The 19,537-nt window shown below is 35.6% G+C and overlaps 1 protein-coding gene across 15 annotated transcripts in view; it reads left to right on the top strand.

Moving 5' to 3' along the window:
• The window catches only part of pHCl-1 (pH-sensitive chloride channel 1), an 839,505-nt gene that overhangs the window by 499,333 nt on the left and 320,635 nt on the right, over nt 1–19,537 (top strand). For 11 of the 15 annotated variants that reach the window (XM_081749494.1, XM_081749493.1, XM_081749487.1 and 8 more), the window contains exon 3: nt 3,266–3,365. The exons of the other annotated variants lie outside the window; for them this stretch is intronic. The gene's annotated coding sequence lies outside the window, so the exon portion shown is untranslated. The remainder of the gene's footprint in view (nt 1–3,265; nt 3,366–19,537) is intronic. 15 annotated transcript variants of the gene reach the window in all.

The raw sequence follows: 19,537 nt of genomic DNA, 5'->3' as shown, positions 1-19,537 counted from the left end.
AACAATTTTGGTATACAATTTAAGAGAGATTATTTGTAAAAATGTTGATAAAGCTGAAAAAGTAATTGCAGTTTCCCTACACCTAGCTAAAGCATTCGATACAATATCACCAAAAATTATCTTAAATAAACTAGAAAGATATGGAATAAGGGGTATATCGCTATCTTGGTTTAGCAGTTATTTGAAAGACAGAAAACAGGTCGTCCAAATAGGTAATTTTTAAAGCAATTATGCATATGTAAAACAAGGAGTCCCACAAGGAACTGTATTAGGTCCAATATTATTTTTAATTTATATAAATGATTTGTGTAATTTAAAAATCTAATCATTTGCTATACAATCATTTGCTAATGACACTTCACCTATATTTACTGGTAAAAGATGGACAGATATATTCAAGAAAACTGAAACAGAAATGAAGAAAGTAAAACAATGGATTGATAATCATCAGTTAATATTAAATACTGAAAAATACAGGTATATAACATTTTCGCCAACTTTAACAGGACAGCCGGAAAACGTCACTAAAATTGCATTCTTGTCAAAATACTGAAAAATGTAACTGTAGTCCTCTTATTAGTGAAAGTAAAATACTTATGTATATTTATTGATAAGCATCTAAAATGGTCTCACATTACATATATCGCCACAATACTAAGAAAATTATTATATAAATTTGTTCAATTACGAAACATTGTAAACATAAAAATATTACGTACTGTATATTATGCTCTGGTAAATAGTATATTTACATATGGTATATTGATTTGGGGTGCTGCTTACCCTACTCATTTAAAACCTTTGATAGTTCAGCAAAATCATATTGTAAGAATATGTTTAGAAAAAGGACTTGACAGACTCTATGATCAATTTTCAGTGTTACCACTTTCAAAATTATATTTGCATAAGGTATTTATATAAAACATATGTATATATAATACATAACGAGAAATGTGACACAAAAATTTAGAAATTACAGCAACGAGTAAATCTATAACTCAATATCAAACATATTACAGAGCTCCGAAGATCTATAATGAACTCCCACTCCGAATCAAAGAGGAAAGTAATTTCAAAATATATATAAAAGGCTAATTTTACAGTGGTTAAAAGAATTAAAAAGTAGTTTAAAAAACTATTGTTAACTAAAAGTAAGAATTATAAACCTTATATGTTACGGTAAGAAAATAAATAAATAAATAACGAGAATCAGGCTCACACACAGCTTTTGCTTTTGTGAGCCATTTCTATATTTTCTTTATTCTTCAAGAAATACAAAACTTTTCGCAATATAGAAATCAGTGCATTGAATTAATCTACCCGACACCGGAAGATTGACATGACATCTGAACGACCGATGTCTTGTCATCTTTGAATGTCGGATACGTTAAGCTCTATTAATAAAGGAACTCTAGGAAGTCCGATTTCCCTTAGAGAAGTAATGGCACATAAAATACAAGAGTAGGAAATTTGATTTGTCAATTTCTGTAGCAGTTAAATTTACTTATTCTTTTATTTTATTCCATTAATATTTTGTATATCATTATTATATAATTTAGTATTATGTATTTTTATGTATATGCTTTAATATTAATATATTGAATATATCCATATTAAAAATTTTCTTCTTTAAATAAATAAATAAATATTACAATCACATTTGTTTAAATTGCAGGGCTATCAAAAATTGTACAATTATATTACTAATCTCATTTGAGGCAAGAGTCTAAAGAGTAGTGAAATCTCTTAATTCCTTCCTCAGATCTTTAGAGTATTAGGTTTCAACAATCCTGACTGCCAAACGATAGATTTTAGATATCCTTGATTGACCATTTTAAATTGCCATAACATAATGGGATACTGTTGGTTGTGGTAGTTCATTTATATTCGCCGATTAAGTCATTATTTAACAGGACGTTAATTCTAAAGACATTGAAGTGTAAGCACAATGAAAAATTTATTTCTGGGCACAAAGTTACTAATTACCTTTATATGGGGTCGCAACTATCGCCTACTATTTGCCTGAGCAATTGATCGTATAACATATCGGATAGAAAGTCGACTTGTGCCATGGGAGACCAATGAAGCTTGTTTTTTCGAGATCAGAAATTGTGAAACCTGAAGTGTACCCAAGAATGAAGGTTCAGTACGTACAAAGTACAAGGTGATTCAAAGAAACGAGAACGTTTGAAAGTTGTGTTGGCAACAGTAGAAATTTTGTAACACTGAATAACGTACACCAACCTGTCAACGACACTCTGGCATACAGTGATGAACGATGTGCTTTGGTGATCAAAGCGTTTTACAAGAATAACATTGTGGAGGGGGTACGTAGAAAATTTCACCATCATTTTAATTTAGAACGCCCCGGACACAAGACAATAATATGGAGCTACACCAACCTCCATTGCACAGCAACAAAGCTACTGTGTTGTGTGCTATGTCATCATACAGTGTGATGGGCACTTATTGTTTTGAGGTCGAGAATGGCCATGCAATTACAGTCACATCGAATCGTTACATCGCCATGCTTAAAACCTTTGTTGCGTAACAACTACAGAAATTTCCACACCATCCGATCACAATCGCGAAAGAAAAATTACTCGTTGTCTTTTTCCCTTCAAGGTAGTTCCCTAGTGCTTTCAGCAACCAATTCACTGCTCGAAACAGACCTAGAACCCTTCCTCGCAAAATGCTATTCGGGTAGCCGTCGCATTATGCTAGATGTCCCCTCGGGTATGGAAGCGCGTTCCTTTGAGGTGACTTGCTTTTGGGAGCAGCAATAAGTCAGACGCTTCCATATACGGAGAGAGAACTTGACGCATCACCAGAATATTATGCTGTGGCAAAAAAAATTCTAAATCACTTTTTTTAAACCCTCTTTAGAACCGTGTCAAGGGTAAGAACAAACGTATATTCCCTGTTATTTAATGATTTTCCTCGTATATAGATTTTTCTTTCGTTCATGGATAGTTGGGACAATACAAGATGTCTAATTTAAAACATTACATTATACGTATATAATTATTAAATATTTCGTTGAATTATATAATCCAGTGCTTTACCGGCCATGACTATTGAAATTTGGACGTTGGAGACCAATTCTTCCACGCTATTAACTCAAAACTGTTGAGGTAGATAGAATAGAGTCGTTTCCTGCTAGGATTTAAGATATTAGATATGAAAATATATTTAATTAGGAAGTAAATCTTGAGAAAGCGTTGAGCTCAAGAGCATAATTTGTTGTTAATATTTTATTTTGCAGTGAGATGCAATTGACTATGGTTGACAATCACACTGATCATCTATGCTCTTGTGCTTCGCTCCTAGACAACTTCTCTGTCATCGTGGATCATTGACAATAGGTAACGTTCATCTCTATCTTTACATAGGTTAACGTTTAAAAGCATCTTCTGTACTCTCAGTTATATTGGTATATCCTTCGGTTGCAGTTTAAAATAACTCAAGCCGTTTGGACTTTCAACGTTATCTCATAATAGTAACATTGAAGTGTTCCTTTACAGGATTAATTTTAACGAATTTATTCTTCGTGGAAGCCAGAAACGCCTGCGGATTTTTTAAATGTTTAATTGTCGAGGGGACAGAGGCAAAAGACATACATACACACAAGCAAAGTCGCGAATATACACACCTAGATGTACCCTCATGTCCAAAATGATTGTCGCATATCTGTAACTTCTTGTAAGAATATAATTTGATAATGATTTTGCAGGGTACTTTTAATACTGATACTATGTGTATAATCGGAAAATGTATATTTATGGTAAATTTCATAGGAAAAGAATTATAAATACGAAAATTAGGATGAGTAAAACAAAATGTTGCTAAATGGATAAGAAAGTTTTATTTTCGTTTTATTGTTCTTATTTACTGCTCTTTTGACATGAAATTTGCCACATACATGTCTTTGCCGATTATACACATCCTAACATTGTAAGAAATACAGGGCGAATTCGTAATCAAATTATATTCCTACAACTTATTTATAGACATGCGACAGTAATTTTGGACATGAGTGTACATAATACGAATGCTATCCAGAAAGTACCTGACGTTTTGGCCTATCGCGACAGTGGGTGTAGCTAGAGTTGCCATCTTGGTGTCACAACGTTGCCACACCCAGTGCGCATCAAGCATGAAGACTGTGACGCTCTTACTGTGCTACCTGTGACGTGTTCAAATGTGCGCTGCAATAGACAATCACGCCTCTTGTGAGGTGCTTTCTGTGATTAGGTTTTTGTTGGCAAAGAACCACAAGTCAATTGAAATCCATCGCCAACTGTGTAAAGTGTGAGGACATGGAATAATGAATAAATTGACGAGTGAGGCAATGGTGCATTGATTTTAAAAAAAATGGTCGCTCCAATATTCACGCTGAGGACTTCTAGTTCACGGGAGGTGTTCGATCACCCATCATACAGCCGGACTTGGCGCTAAGCGACTACCACCTCTTCCCAACGATGAAGATATGTGTCGGTACACAACGCTTTAATACTGACGCCAAACTGCATGCCGGTGTAAGCCAGTGGTTGAAATCGCAAGCGGCAGATTTCTTACACGACGGTATTGAAAAACTTGTACCATGGTATGATAAATGCCTTAATTTGCATGGTGATTATGTGGAAAAATAGCTTCCAAATGTATATAATAGAATTTGATTTGCTCATTCTGTTATATTTTTTTTATTATTTCAAAACGTGTGTTAATTTCAGGACAGCCCTCGTATTTCATATAAAACAATTATTATTGACGCACATTGTATAACTTTTAAATTATAATAAATATATAAAAATTGTAGTGGATGACTAAGCAAATCTAATTATCTAACATGTATTTCGAAGAAGTGAAACTCTTTCGAAAATCCAGGAGAAGGAATATTTATTTATGAATTATAAACAAAATGGTTCAAGTCGTGTTTTGACAATATTGTCGAAACACTTCACACTTGTGACTAAACAATCCTTTGTGGATTTTTTCAAGAGAAACATCCTATTCCATACTACAGCGTTATTGATGAAATATTAATTTAAGAAATTTGAACAAAATTACCTCACAGTTTTTCTTTTAGAAAATCGTAATTTTCCATTTTCACTCTTTAATAAACCATCTTTATTTAGCAGAGTAGGAAGAAAGCTCGAAAATCTATCTTAGAGAACATTATCGAAAGGCTGACTTTAAAATTTGGTCAGAATACGTTGAAGGGTATAAATATTCGAAAACCTTCCACCAATCACTAGTTAGAGACGAAACGCACAGTTGTCTTGATTAATTAATTATATTTCCTAATTCATAATTATATAGCTTGGATAAAAAGTAATGGCAGCTCTGTTCTCACTTCAGAAGGCTGTTTCTCAGAACTACAAAAGTACCGTGGGTAGTAAGGGAGTGTGAGACGATGAAGTGTGGTGAGTGCTATTCAGTAGAAAGATGCAGTGGCGTAAGGTAGAGTAGGAAAGTGGAAGCGCCATACTAATACGGGGTGTGTTCAAAAAATACCGAACCTTATTTTTTCCGCATAAACCAATGAAGCGCTGGAGACCTTCTTGAGCGTAGATGTAAAGGGGACACTCATGCGCAGTCGTGATTTCTTTCCCGCCCACAGAAAGCGTTAGTCACTGGCAGTGGACCAACGAGTGAAGACATGTAGTAAGCATTACGATTTAAACGTGTAGTGAGCATGTAGTGATCGTCAGATTTCAGTGTTTTGTAAATTGACAGAAAACTTGAGCAGCGACATTTCATCATTTTTTTCCAAAAGCTTGGCGATACCCAAGCGGAAACTATTCAATCGGATCGGTACATTCAATTTTGAACGAGAATTTGGACATGAGGAGAGTGTCCGCGAAATTTGATTCAGGCGTTCATCGCCAAACACAACATTCCAGTGTGTCGTCACGCTCCCTACTCACCCGACATGATTCTGTGTGACTTTTGGTTATTTTCCAAAGCTGAAAATGCCACTAAAAGGGACCTGATTTGAGTCAAGAGAAGACATCATGGGGAATGCGACAGCACGGTTGCTCACCATTCCAGAAACTGTGTTCCAGAAGTGTTTCCAACAATGGCGGGAGCGCTGGGAGAAGTGTGAGCCTTACGAAGGAGACTACTTTGAAAACAATTAGTGTTTCGGATTTCCAAATCAATAAAGGTATTTTTGCCAACGAAAGGTTCCACACTTTTTAAACACACCTTGTATGTTTCGAAAAGACGAACAAGATTGAAGTTACAAGTAAGCACAGTGCACAACAAAATTTTGAGAGACTTCGTGACGAGATTTTCGCCAAAATGAAGGAACAACTTAGCGGGAAGCACTACTAGGATTGGCGAGGATTGACGCGTTGATAGTGTACGACGCCTTCCATATGTCTGGCAGAAGGTGATAGAGATGGGAGGCGATTATATTAAAGGAACGTAAGTAGGGTTGCCAACTTGCCGGTTTTTGACTGGCCTGGCTGGAAATATTGCTGTTATTTTGATTAAAGCCGGTGACCGGACAAACTTCTTACCAGTCCCTTTATGACCGTTTTTTTTTTTTTTTTCAAATTTGTATGTAGTTCGAAGCAATTTCATCTAGTTCGAAGTATAGATTTAAGAAGTAGTTTTCATTCTATAAATCCAAACTGTCATATTTCACCATAATCTGTTTAGATAATTTTAAAGAGATGACAGGAACTGTGTCAGGGTAAATTTGAAATTTATTTATAAGGAATTTTACACATCTATTGAGAGTGAAAAAGGACTTCTTAAAGCAATTTCCTGTACTGGTAGTTGAAGTACAAGTTTAAAGAATAAATTTTCACGTAAGGATTAATATACTTTTCTTCGTCTCTTCCGATAACATTAAAGAAGTGGCAGTTACTAGTAAATACAATAATATGACCAATGCCGATTTTAGTTTAGTGACTGTATTAACGATATGCAGAATACAGATGCTAATGCACGTTTGTTCACGATAGTAGATTTCCTTCCCATGGATGGGTCTGAACAAAGATACTTCACACTTAGACCTATATCATAGGGAATTTTGAGGGGGTGCCGGTTTTTTTATTTTTTAGAGTTGGCAACCCTAAATATAACAAGTGTTATTCTGTCCACAACCCAAGGTACAAATTATAACAATGTTGCCATTACTTTTTATCAACTCCTCTTATTATTAGTTTGTCACTGAGCTCTCGAAGTTCCCAACTCTATGGATTCCCGTATTAATTAAATTTCCGTTTGATATACAATAAAACTAAGAGAAACATTATTCACACTTCTGCTCTATAATCGTATATAACTGATGTCACAATGGTGGTTTATGCTCTCGTGAATCGTGCAGTGAAGGTCGTTTGTCATGAGCAGGCTGTTTAATCTAAAAACAATGGGGTACTATTTTTGTGTCTGCAGACATAACACACGGGAAATTATTGAGTTGTCAAGAGCACCGGTTGAAATGTGAGGTATTCAAGAGATAATATGAGAGGCCATTCTGTTGTTGGAATGTAAACAACAATGCTATCAGATAAGAAACAGTAGAAAACTCAATTAGCCGTCTTTCATTCATATTTTTGTTCTCTTTGAGAGTTTGTAATAAAATTTATTTTCTATTACCTCTTCTCTTGTTTCGGAATTGTTCTTTCGAAATTTGATTTACCCTGTTACACTTTATATTTTTAGTCTGGTATTGTTACTGAAGAAATGACATTTATTTGAACCAAATGTCGTTAAAGTATGAAGTTATTTATCACCTTAATAAAATGACCGACCCTCGACGTTGGTATAGCCAAGAGCGCCGTCCTGGGGGGCCGGGCCCCCAAATCTGATGTGCCCCCTCCGCATTATATTTATGAATATATAATATTTGACATAATTTGAATGCAATTTGTTTTAAAATCCTCATATATGCTTCTGCCTCTAAATTCCCCCCTTCCCTCAATTTACAGAGAAATCGGCGCCCTTGCTACAGACCATAATGTGTACTTGCAAGATTTAAAGAATTTCGAATGAGACAAGTATAAAGCCTATGAATTTGAGTACAGAAATTTTGTTAGATCGATTTAAAGATTTAGAAACAAACAAAGAAGAAATAGAATGGAAGTTGAAAGGTCTGAAAGTAAGAAGGAATGAACCTAGTAAAGAGCAACGCCAGAGAAAAGCTCTTTCTCAAAATGGTTCACTTGTGTTGATGGTGACTACAGTTATTTTAACAGTAACTCAATCTATAAAACAGTTACTTAAACTACTTGAAGCCTTGACGGATAAAACTTACATGTAAATTCAGTTCACAGTCTTAGCTTCCAAAAACATTAAACATGTGCTAATTTTTTCCAAATGTACACCGTAATGTTGCGAGCGATGTATTTGATGCATAGGTGTACGTCTTCTGCAGTAATATTTGGACTCGAACAACATTTATGAGTGTAATTTGGGATCCTCTGCACTATAAATTCACATAAATGTTCTAGAGCAGTCTTTCGCAGATGGTGGTTCACGGACCCCTAAGGAGTCCGTGCCATTATTTACATTTCATAATTTTTAAAAATTCATAAATAATATCATGATCTCTCTGTATGCACGCATTACATATTGCATGCTAATAACATAAAAAAAGTTTGTATTTTATTTATTTATTTAACAATCACCAGACACAGCTCAGAGACCATTTTATACTGGATATCGAACAACAACAATAACAATGGAAAGGATTTGGGAAGGTATCGGTCAGGGCCAGTTTAGTGGTTATCCCGGCATTTGTCTGGTAAGGCTGAGGAAAACCCTGGAAAACCCCAGCCAGGATGGTCGGCAGCGGGATCCGAACCCGCGACCTCCCGAATGCGAACCAACGCTCTATCGTTATCTTTAATATTGCTATCTACCTCTAAATTACTAGTACTACATAATACCAAAATATAATGGTGTGGGGTCTGTACCTTGTCTTAATAATAAAATGTGGGTCTATAACTCCGAAGTAATTGGGAACCACTGCTTTAGAGAAAATTGCCTACTCATTATCTTTCAACATTAAGACACATTCCGGTTACAATTCTACACTTTCAAAATCCTACGTAAAATCGTCGAAGTATTCCAGGGCCCAGTGTGTACTTCGTGTATCAGAAACTTTCTACAATATTCTTAGTGTTTAACGAAAAGAATATAAAAAGGACATAAACCAATTGATAGAACTTAGTGGGATGAACAAAATGAGTGGAAAAGCTGATGCGTAGTTTTCGAGAAAATGGAGAAAAATGAATATTTAGGTTTTGATTACAAATTTTTGACTGTTGACCCAGCATCGTGAGTCAATTGGGGTGCTACGTAAATTATAAGGAGTGTTCAAATAAAAAGGTTCGAAACGTTGTACAAACCAAACCGGTTGATATAGGAATATGCCGCTTTGGGAGAATGTGGAGTCCGGCATGGTTGTGTGCAGTGTGCATGCTTGAGAGCCTCTCACATGACGCAGGATTGAATCAGGCTGTTGTGTGTTCCGTTCAATTGACGCGGCAGTGCATGTGAGGAAATCATAACGTTCACATTAAACAATTCGACGATTGAGGAGCAGCGTGGTGTTATCAGGTATTATCATTCACAGCAGTGCATGTGTACTGTGAGACACTCCGTAACCTACTCAAGTCCATCAAGAGTAAACGGCCTGACCTGCTCCTGCTCACGGAGGGAGTGATACTGCTCCACGATAACGCTCGCCCACACGTCTCCCAGGTCACACAAAGTGTACTGGACATGTTTAAATGGGAGCAGCTTGAGCATCAAGCCTTACAGTCCCGACATTTCACCCTACGACTTTCATCTGTTGGGTCCGCTCAAAACATCTCAAAGGGAAGCGCTTCAACTCGGATGACGAACTGAAGGGCAGAGTTGAAGACCAGCTGCTGTAACAGTCACAGGAATTCAATCGCCCCGATCGCCCTCCCCCCCTCGAGGAGGAAAGTTTTTTTTTTAATTTTATATATAAATAAAACCCATCCCAGAGTTTGGAGCTCTTAAAAGTAGCTCTAAGTAGCAGTATTACAAACCACGGACCACTCCAGAAGTCCGTCCTAGATCCGCCCCTGCAGGAATTCTGAAAACAGGGAATCCTTCGGATTGTGAAACAGTGGGATACTTGTGCTCAGGCCTCTGGTCATTATTTTTTAATAAAGACTTCGATTATACCCACGATCTCGTTCGGCACCTTTTTATTTGAACACCTTTTCTCATATAAATGGCGTGCTCTAGTATAAAATTCTAGAGTTATGACTGGGAATCAATGCGCTGACCACACATTATTCAGTTGAATATGCGTCACCTGACCGCCTTCTAATACAATTATTATTACCCCTAATCAGTTGGAGCTGTAAGCGTTTTTATGCAAAATTTTTCACATACAACCTGTACTTGATGATGTCGCGAACGCTACAACTTTTACCTTAAAACTGAGTTTATTTCACAAATATTAAAATAGATATAGGAACCATAAATTACTTCTATTATTCACCTGAATAGCACTTCTGCTTCTTCAGTATACACAATTACCGATCAATTTTTCATAATTAAGCTGTTACATGTAAAATAAAAGGCAGTCACGCAACAACTGCTATATATTTCTTGTCCACTGATAAACCTTGTTGCTATGGAAACGAAAAGAGAGAAAAAAAGCGAATAAATTTCATATATATATTAACGTCGGTGATTTTGCTGGACAATTTTATATGCTAATAAAAATGGAATATTCTCTTTAGGACAAACTCTCGTGCATCGCATAAAGAGAAATATTAGCCAGTATTAACTTCTAGCAGCAAATCTCTGTCCATTAACTGTTATTCGCTCATTAGCAGAATAGCGTGTTCCACTTCTAAATGACTGTTGCCTGCTCAAATGGCATACTTTTATTACTGAAATGGGATCTAAAACACTCTCAGCTACAACTATCTTATCAGTGTTTTTTTTTTTTTTTTATTTCAAACTATTACATTTTATAAGAAAAATAATAACAATAACTTGAATGTTACACTAGAAACAAGGTTAATGAAAGATAAAAAGGAAGTTTTAGTTTTACGTCCCACGATTATGCCATTTAGCTTAAAGGAGATGGATGGGTAATCAAAGTGAATGATTGTGAAACAATTGATAGAATGAAAATGGTGGAGGAGACGGGAGTACTGTGTGAAAGTTAAGGAACGCAATGTTATCCATCAGAAAATTACATGCATGGGATCGAACAAGGTACCTCTTGCACGAAAGATGCGAGCTATTTTACTGAGCCAATTTGCCCCCCAACGTTGAGGAAGAGAAATGACATCCAGCAGTAGTTTCCCATAATGCATATGGTAACATAATATCACTCGCTGTATTGAGGGTTGCAGCACTCCAGTCAACAGACGGTACACGGCAAAACCCAAGTGGTTTAAGTGTGCAAGCTCAGTACAAGCAAACAGTTTGCTTTATAATTTAAGGACTTAATTTCAAAAGTAATAATAAATTATTATAATATTAATTAAAGTGAATCAAACAACATTTAACGAACTCCTAGTGAAACTTTCTGATTCCGTGATTTAAGCTGTGTTTGCTCATTCTCATTTTCAGATGAATTCTTATGGCTATTTATATTGATTTCAAATTTCATTTAATTTCAAGTTAATTTCAATTTGGATATATTACCAATGCAAAATAGATTTTGAAAATCCAAACAAGATAACAAATATATTACTGATAAAGAGCTATTGTGGCACATATCAAATCAAAGTGCTTAATATAACGTAACTCCACTTTAAGTTCAGAAAACATTTAAATAAGGAACTAAATTCTAATTGTTTCAATTTCCACTTACGAATATTAAGCACTCATTGATAAATACATTCTTCAGTCTAATACAAACGCAATTTTTTTCAATTATTAGATTATTATCGCGACATTCACCGAAACACCACTTAGAATAACATTCTATTTAAGTATCAGAACATTTGATGGAAGAGATTACCTGTACAAAATATAAGGTGCGATAAATTGTCACGAAATACATAAATAATCCTGTAGGTGACAACATAATAGGAAAAAGTCATAGCCACCTCAATGTTTCCAACTTTTACAGTAGCAGAATTTATACAAAACTTCTTTTTCAAATAAATAAGCTTCAGGCTATTAAGGATGGCGCATGTAGGCCTGAAACTCTATATTTCTTTTTCCCAAGATGTGTGTGCTCATTCTGGGAGTAAAATAGAAGAATTAGCTTCTCCATGAAAGGTAATGAACTACATATTCCCTGGTCTCCTTTCGTTTTCAGAAAGGTAATAGTTTAAGAGACTATCAGACTATACTTCCTAGCTCTCATTCTCTCAATTAAGTACTGTCCTAGGGCGTAATCATAGGTGACTGGAGTGACAAATGTCCAGGGGCCACCCGTGACTCGGTACAATTTTTACTTATTTATTTGTCAAGAAATCGTTCTTCACATTAAAGAGATTAAACATGTGGTACTCATTTCTATAATTATATCAATGCATGTCATTGTTAAGCCTTCAGTTAATATCGTTACGAACTCGCATTACTGTATTTCGGAAGTCTGTAATATTGTTTCTAGTCATTGCTGTCGCAACTGCAAGTACGATGTGTTCATTTTACAAAATTAAATAATAATAATAATAGTAATAATAATAATTTAAAAATCTATCTGAGGACCAACATTGGTGTAGAAAGATCGAAAGAAGTAGTAGCACCTCTTTTAATGGAGCAATCTTTGATTAGGAAGCTCTTTAAATGGAGCAGTCCTTGGTTAAGAAGCTCTTTAAATGAAGCAATCTTTGGATACAATGTTCTTTAAATAGAGAAATCCTTGGCTACGAAGTTCTTTAAATGGAGGAATCCCTCGGTAGGAACCTTTTTAAACAGAACAATCTTTGGCTAAGAAACTTTTTAAGTTGAGCAATCCTTGGGTCTTTAAATGGAGTAATCCTTTGGTAGGAAGCTCTTTAAATGGAGCAATCCTTGCGTAGAAAGCTCTTTAAACGTAGCAATCCTTGGCTAGGAAGCACTTTAAATGAGAATTCTTTTAAGGAAACTCTTTAAATGGAGTAATCATTAGGTAGGAAGCTCTTTAAACGTAGCAATCCTTTAAGATAAGCAGGATATTAAGATAAGCAGGAAGGGATAAGCAGGTATTCAAAAATTCCTTTTTTAGCATAGACTCTAAAGAAGCCATGAAGAGTGTAAATCTGCTGAAGTCTTGAACTCTATTTGGTTCACAATTACCGTACTTTCTTCTTCCCTTTCGTCAGAAGATAGTAATAATTAGAATAAATAAATAAATAAATAAATAAACTTCAGTTGTTTCCCCTCTTCAACTGTCACTGCCGAAAATCTTTCCCTGCTAAAACCCAGAAGTGTATGTCTTAACTATGTTTTCTTTGGAATTAATAAGAAATTATAAACTAAAAGACCAAAGTGCTAATGACAAGGCTTACTTCAACTGCTAATTGAAACGTTTTTCATTGTGCTTGAGGTAGCTTTTTTCCAGTTGGTCTTGTTTTCATTAGTAAAGTTTCCCTTGAGGTAATATTGTGTAGCTCTTTATGTATGGCGTATGGACCACACGGCTAGTGATAACAAGTCTTTAGCACTTACTGTTCTCTGTACAGCTATAGACGTAAACCATTCCGGTGGATGAGTCGAGGGAATTAGCTCCACAAGAAATTAAAAGTTGCTCATTTTCTTATCCCTTTTCTCTTTTATTTTTCTGCTAACACATTCTCTTCTTCCTACTAATTAATTTCAACAAATATTAACAACGTGGATGTTTTATGTGCAACACGGTTCCTGTTATTCCGGCTGTTTGCGAATTTACAGTTGTAGAATGAGACATGTGTAAGCTGCTTCCATTACTTGAAACAAAACGGCATCATTGTAGAGTCTGAAATTAATTTCTGCCTGCCTTTCTCACAAGATCCGTCCTACTAATACTCTATCTTTAATATCTCCCTTAGAAGAAAGAGTACTTTAATTACATTACCCATTAGTGAAATGTGTTCATCTTGTAATATGTACGAGAATCTGCTGGAGAAGTCGGTGTCAAATATATAATCACTCTCTTTAGTTTCAATTGGTTATATATTTTGTAGGATACATTTTAAAAGTAAGATTAAGTTACTTTGTACGGAGCAATATAATCCTAAGAATAAAAAGAGACGTCTTTCAATCTGTGCGTTTCGCGCTAATAGACGCTACCTACGCTAATAGACGTCGTTATCTGCGCTAACAGTTGCCTGTATAAAGAACTCATTTAAATAATTAAATAACAAATCTTGCATGGAGTTTGGGGCGGTCGATGCGCATACTTAAAAAAGATGTTTAATGTAAACCATTAGAGCGGGGCTTAATTTATTGGAAACGATTTTGATCGGCCCAAGATTGCTGGTCAACTCTCTGTACTTGACAAACAGAGATTTTGTATGTTACATTGTACAGAGTGGGACCTAATACGAATACTCAATAGAATAACCTCGTATTTTTCTTTGGTTGTCAATTTTTTTCAGAATTTTGTCTTTATAATGCAGTAATTAAATATTTTTTGTGTTATACTGGGAAATCAAATGTTAAACGCACTGTTATTTCTTCACTAAAATTGAAATAGCTATTTTAAAAACCCAAAATTTTCTAGGCAAAAACACCGAGGATTTTCTTTACGAAAGAACGTTCTATATTCGAGCGCCGTGAATCTCTAGTTGAAAGTCTTTCATATGTTGTAATCATACCTGGAGAGATGATAGTAGTTTTATGTAGTGAATGCTTCTGTTGAATAAAAGTTTCATGAAGTGTTAGATGGAGGAAACTTTTGAAGATTATCAGTGAGAATTTAGACGAAACGAACTAAGTATCGACCAGATATTTACTATTCGTCAAATATTCGAAAAGGAATGAAAATATGACACATATTACATCAATTATTTATTGATGTCACAAAGGACTACGACTCGGTTAGCAAAGAAACATTGTACAGTCCGCAGCAAAAAACCTGCAACATGAGAATGCAAGTTTATTGTGAAACTACGCCTAACAGCCCAGGGAATCAACATAACGTCTAATTGGCACGAATCACGCCAGGAGAAACCTCAGCGTGCTACCCTGCACACTATTTTGGCGCAAAAGACGTCCTCATTTCACAATAAATTTACATGCTCATGTTGCAGGTTTTTTTGCTGCGAACTGTACAACATTCTTACCTAATTAGGCATACCAAAAACGCTAGTTGGATTAGCTGACACGTGTTTATACGAAACCCAAAGTAAATTCCGAGTAGGCAAATACTTGTCAATGAGTTTTTCACGTTACCGTAAAGAATCAAGATAATCCTGGAGACAAGCATAATCAATTAGAATCTAGTAATTTCAGTCCTGCTAAGTATTGCAGTCTATTTACAAGGAATCACGTGTTACCAAGGAAAATCGGAAGTTCAAATGGAATCCTGTTACTGTCGAAATTGCTGTGAGTTTTTCCACAGGAAACCTTACATAGGGTCATGGGCAGAAGACCACTAGGTTTTCGGAGGGATTCAAAGAGAAATTAGGAAATGTTTCCTAGTCAAAGTACGGGACAGAAGAAGGGAGACTTTTGAAGAAATTATCGTAGATCCTTCCAGGAAGCCATATTGTTTCTGATGGGTGACTGGTTTACAACAATATTGTGCCAAATCCAAAATGAAATTTTTATCTTAATGATCTAATCATTTGTCAGTAAAATTTTGTTGATTCTAACTATGCGTCTCTTCATACAAACAATATTTAATTTGTGATGCGCGACAAAAGAAGGGCATGGGCGCCTGAAAGGGAGAGCAGGGTGGGGCCCGAGCCCCCCCTGGCTCACGATAATCTATTAAATTTCTTAAGATTTTCTTCATATAAATAAAAAATACCAAACGTAATATAGCAACCAGGGATTTGAGCTTTCTTCTAGAAAATTTCCTTCGGGTGCCTACGTTTGGTGGTGATTTGGAACAAGTAAAATGTTATTTCAATACTATTTTCACGAATTTGTGTTCTGTAATCGATTTAGAGGACAGGATATGTTTGTTAACTTTCCGTGTGTCGCTTGCAGAAAATAATCACATTGTATGAGAGAGGTAAAAATATATTTTAAAAAAATACTTTTCGCTTAAATTAATATTTTTAGGACGCACGGGAGTTCAGTGGTAGAGCGTTTACCTGTGGTGTGTGGGGTCCCTTGTTCGATCCCCTGCCAAGTTTGTGGTGGACAACATCATGTCCTTGGGTTTTCTCGGAGCACCCCCGTTCCCTTCCACTTTCACATTCCACCAATTCTTCCATCTTCATGCACTTGTGTTAATCACCGTTTCCCTTAAACTAACTGGTATAACCGTGAGACGATAAACTCAAATATTTAATTTAATTTTTAATATTTTAATGTTGTTGGTAACGCGAGTTACATTATAAGTAAGTTACAATATTTAGTGGTCCTCGGGTCATTAGATTCTAATTGATGACGTTTGTCTGTAGCATTACCCATAATCAATTCTTAGCTTCACAAGATAATTTGTTAATTTTCTCGAAAACTACGCATGAGGATTATCATTTTGTTCAGTTCAATGAACTTATCTTTGCACTTTTTTATCGTTAAATGCTAATAATATTGTTTATTCATTTCGGTTCTGTAAAAAATAAAGTACTACACTGTTAACTAGAGGATTATATCTGTAGATTGTTCTCTTGTAACAGTGGCTCACTGCTATGGTTACTGGGAAAGAGGACATGTCGTGGTAAAGAATGCGTATAGTAACCCCATAGGTTACTCATAAGACAACTACTAAAAGTGGGACTCATATATACAGGGCGTTTCAAAATGAATATCGTAGTTTTAAGGTTTTGTAATATTTATTTAACATACAATTATAAATAATATATCAAATGAATGAGTAACTCCAGCTGTTTTTGGTACAAGTATCCAATGTGAGCACCATTTGTCACACGGCACACATCGAGTCGATAGATAGAGAAGTTCTTCCCAAATCTTGGTCAGTGAGTTTGGAGTAATTCTTGCAACAACTACTTCAATCTTCTTTCTTAAATTCCTCAATCTCCTTAAAATTTTCCACATAGATGTCACTGGGATTGCTAATTTACGAATTGATTTCTTGTGGTTACGCGTGAGAGACTCTGTCACTCGTTCAACACGTTCTTTAGTCACTCTTGGCCATCCCGTATTTTTCCCTTTGCACAGACAGCCGATGTTTTCAAATTGATGATACCGTCTACGAATGTTATCACTTGATAGATTGCAATTGAACTTAATACAGACAGCATGTTGCACTGTAACTATAGATTCAGCCTTTACAAAATGTAAAACATAAAAACGCTTTCTGTTCAGAAGCCGCCATCTTTGCTACTAGCGCTTTCTAACGACGTACGTACAGCGAGGAAACAGTGCATGGGTATGCGTGCCTACAAAAGTGTTTCAGAGTTGCTCTTTCATTTTATATATTATTTATAATTGTAAGTTAATTGTAATAAATACTACAAAACCTTAAAAGCCCGATTTTTCATTTTGTCTCTAATACAAAGCTATAGCAATTATCAAAGCTTAGCAACCTTTCGCCACATAATAATTGAATTATAATTGAATTATGTGAATCATTTGTTGGATGATACATGCAATGTTGCCAAATGTTAAAAGACACAATATTGATCAGTAGACAAAGGTATCACTAGCTTTTTCAAAATAATAACTGTAAAACTTAGGAAATTGTTTTAAAAAGCAACAGAAATTGTTAGTCCTGTTTGATGCAACTGTGCACTATTTGGGAGAACATCAGGAAAATTGAGTTTGAAATCAAATAAACTCCTATAAAAGTCGCTGAACACGGATTCAACGCACTTGAATTGCAGCAATTGAAGCATTAAATTCAAGTAAAGGTTCTATTTAGACATGTTTCAGAGCATATTTCCTCAATTTTTACACAAACACTTGCGTTCTGAGAATGTGTATATGTTAGACGTATCTTAAAGGAAGCCAGAACCACAGGAATTGATTTCCATTATTTGGTTCCTTTGTCAGTGACTGCTCATCGCCACAGGGTTGCCAGTATTTAATCAATTAGTTAGACCCGTGGTGAGGAGAGGCTTTTCTGTCGCAGCAGGAGCCGCTGTGCTTAGGACTTTTGGATCGGTTCCCAGGAAAGGTGAAAAGTTGATGGAAAATTTCGCAGTCGTCGTCTGCAAAGGAGAAAACACGACCTTCAGCCACAACGCTTTAATTGTCTGCAGGCGTAATTACACTCGAATGAGAAAATAGTTTCTCTAATTTTCTATTTTCTTCGTTATTACATACGTCAAGCATGCTATGTTCTTTTGGTACGTCATGAATGCAGTACAAGGGATGACTGACTTCATTTTTCTCTTTCTTACAATTCACTTTCAGTTATTACTCGTTGCATGGTATGCGGCTTTTATTTTACTACTTACCTTTATTATTATGACACACATGTGCGACAAAAATAAATGCATGGGAGTTTTCCACGGCTTCTTATAGACTTTTGCATGGTGAATATGACAAAAATACTAGAATAATTCCGTCATATCAGGTTTTCCTCTTAATCTAAGGGGTACAACTTCGGCAGGCGGATCGTTATGCCAAAAATCATCCCAGTTTACAGTCAAACTTATATCCATGCAGGGCCGTACCGTGGAAAATCAGCGCCCGGGGCGAGAGCATACGACGGCGCCCCGGGCGCTGATTTTCCACGGTACGGCACTGTATGGATATATGAGTAAAGTCGCTAGACCAGCCGCGAAGCGCCACCATGGTTGGCACGGAGCGTAAGAAAATTTTCAAAAACATCTCCTGGTTTTGTGTGATTTTGAATACTTTTATTACTTTTTCCTTCTTTTATTTTCTTTTTTCCTTCCAATTTTGCGCCCCTCTTACTTTCTCACCCCACTCGTTCCCCTCACGGTACAGCATTGTATCCATGAGACTGTTTAAAGAAGTTATATCAAATATCTCTACCTATTAAGTGATGAGTTCGGAATTGTGGTTACATCAAACTTTAGGTTGGAACGTTCTGTGCTTCTTCTTTGTTCTACAGAATTAAATCTTAACCGTAACCGATTGCATTCCTAATAAGTATTTATGAATTTTTGAAATGAGAGTGAGTTACTTAAATGCAGATATGGATATCTGTAACAAGAAGTTCTATCATCTGAAGTACCTCTCTACATATCTTTTATTTTATTTTATTCTATTTACCTAGGTGTATTTTCACATTACAGTAATTATTGTTTAAAAAATTAATTAGATTTCCTTCATTTCATTTTTCAGATATACTCATGAAGAATGAAGTTTCATATCGGAAGAGAATCTAAGATTTTTTTTTTCTTTTGAGTGTTTCAGGATTAGGAATTAAATTAAATTAAATCTTTAAGTTTTATGTCCTACAGTTATGCCGGCTAGGCTAAAGGAGACGATGATGATGAGAAATGAATGAAATTGTAGAATGAAGAAAGTGGAAGGAATTGGAAGAACCCTGAGAAAA

The sequence above is a fragment of the Thermobia domestica genome, chromosome 2 (genome assembly GCF_964235325.1).
Source record: "Thermobia domestica chromosome 2, izTheDome1.hap1.1, whole genome shotgun sequence".
Classification (NCBI taxonomy): Eukaryota; Metazoa; Arthropoda; class Insecta; order Zygentoma; family Lepismatidae; genus Thermobia; species Thermobia domestica.
Note: the sequence above shows the minus strand (reverse complement) of the source record. Positions and strands in the feature narration are given on the sequence as shown.